The sequence below is a fragment of the Anneissia japonica genome, unplaced genomic scaffold (assembly GCF_011630105.1).
Source record: "Anneissia japonica isolate Jap-2015-1 unplaced genomic scaffold, ASM1163010v1 scaffold288091_len1417266_cov198, whole genome shotgun sequence".
Taxonomy (NCBI): domain Eukaryota; kingdom Metazoa; phylum Echinodermata; class Crinoidea; order Comatulida; family Comatulidae; genus Anneissia; species Anneissia japonica.
The window spans coordinates 152,642-154,798 of record NW_022684833.1 but is presented as its reverse complement, the minus strand read 5'-3'; the positions used below and the strand labels follow the sequence as shown (position 1 = coordinate 154,798).

Genomic DNA, 2,157 nt, shown 5'->3' with positions numbered 1-2,157 from the left:
TGCAAGAATCACCGGAAAACGGGTATAGCACATGATTTTTGTCAAAAATATATTTAATTATAATATATTAGAATTAACTAGTAATATGCGCTAACGAAGTATGGCGTGTCCATTTTATATAAAGAAGGACCATTTTATGTCAAGAGAAGAATTTGAAGGCTATGTATTATAATGCTGAAAATAGGATATTCACCTATAAATTGGCTCTTCTAATTATTATGGTATTTTCAGTGGTGTTACCATACAGCACCATTTAATAATTTATTTTATTTAATACATTTATATATTATATATTCAAATTAAGTTTATAAATTAGCACTATATATATATATATATATATATAATATTCAGCATACAGTTTATAAATAAAACACAGTGCATATAAATTATGTATATATAGGCCTATACTGTATAAATATACTATACTGTTTTAATACAGTATACTGTATAGGCTTTTTTTTCCCCTATGGTATGCATGTATGTATATATTGTATGTCTATAATGTATACGTATACAATATACAGTAATATAGATCTATACTAAGTAATATATATTGAGCAGTGGATTTGCATGTATGCTCCAAGTGAAATAAAGTAAAAATAAGAAAACGATGTACAATCATTGAAGGTTGACTCTTGCAGAACACAAATAACAAAATCAAACGGATATTTCGATAGCTCCTACTAACTTTGTCAACTTTAACGTTGATAACAATAAAATAACAATTGACTAGAGTTGGACCGATCGAGTCGGCCAAACTGTCATCACCGTACAAATTCATAAGCCGGCTCTGATTACTTCCAATCAATATTGAAACCTCTGAAGTGAAGTACAGTGACATTATTTTAATGTAAAGATGTGCGATTTCTGGCTCTAAAGAAGCATTTTTTCCACGAGCGCGTAGCGCGAGAATGATTGTTTGGGGGCCCTGTCAATCTGGAGGGCCCATTATTAGAGGACTCATGCTATTATTGAAGGCCCATGATAGTCATTATTATTATTTTTTTAAATGCTACCTGTTATTTCTATGGGACACCTGGTAAGCTTGGGCCCCCGGATCTTCCCCTTTCCCCCTCCCCTCTCGGTGGCACTGGGGATGGGTGATGGGGAACAGGATCCTGGACTTCCCGTCGAAAATTTCGTACCGAAAACACTACTTTTACAGTGTGAAATAAGTGTGGATCCCCTTGTCGAGGAATTTAGATCATGATCGGGAAATCTCTGACGCCGTCACTGCAATATTTTCCGAATTGGGGTGGGGGAGGGACTGGTGGTAATGTTTAATCCCAAATGGCTAGAGTATTTCGAGGGTGGACGCTGAACTAATAATTTCTAGGTTTAGTCTGGTAAGACACTTTCCTTGGCACCAATTTTCTTTCAGATACCTGGTTGGTTGTGCACCTGTCAGATAACATCCAAATTACTATGAATGGCGTGTATGTGAACTACTGTATACACGTCGTAATATTGAATTTCGGAATGGTGTTTCTTTTAAGTTTGGAAAATATACATATAGGTAAGTAAAGCGTGTACTGTCGTGTATTTGTACAAGCCTGTAGGCCTACATGGTGTTATATTTAAATGGTGTTATATTCAATTGGTGTTATATTTAAATCCATTGTTGTGTTGTTGTTGTTCAGGGCTACATTTTTCAGACCGGAGACTGCTCTAAAGTCGGTTTGTACATAGTCCTTTTCATTCATTTTGTTGACTATTTTACAACATACCAGCAGGTCCAGATTATTCATATTTTTGCGTAAAATGGGACAACTTTTAAGAAAGGTCATTATTTGAATTTACGCGTAAAGTGGGTCCACCCAGATATTATCCTGCAAAGTTTGAAATCCTGGCTACGGCATTACATAGCAAATCTTAAAATCTGGCCGTAATACAATGGTATTAAACCAAAATATAATGACTAATGACATACTGTATAAATTTGGTCGTAGGCACATGTTTTTGCAACCTTCATTTCAAACAATGTAAATCTCAGAACTCATTAAAATTAAGTAGTCATTTTAATTAATTTAATAAAGTGTAATATTATCTATATAGTAACTTAATGCACTTTAATTTAAATAGACCTATAACAATCGCATAAATATACAAATTTATGAAAATAGAATGCAGCATAAAGTGATCTTTTTATAATATTAT

At 33.6% G+C, this 2,157-nt stretch overlaps 1 long non-coding RNA gene across 3 annotated transcripts in view; it reads left to right on the top strand.

Moving 5' to 3' along the window:
• The first annotated feature begins 785 nt into the window (after positions 1-785).
• LOC117107443 overlaps positions 786-2,157 on the top strand; it is a 4,555-nt gene continuing 3,183 nt past the window's right edge. Inside the window, exons 1-2 of one of the 3 annotated variants that reach the window (XR_004445231.1) lie at positions 786-850; positions 1,382-1,516. This is a non-coding gene — a long non-coding RNA (uncharacterized LOC117107443). Of the gene's footprint in view, positions 851-968; positions 1,040-1,144; positions 1,274-1,381; positions 1,517-2,157 lie in introns of those variants that run through there. The other 2 variants (XR_004445230.1, XR_004445228.1) reach the window with 2 other exon arrangements.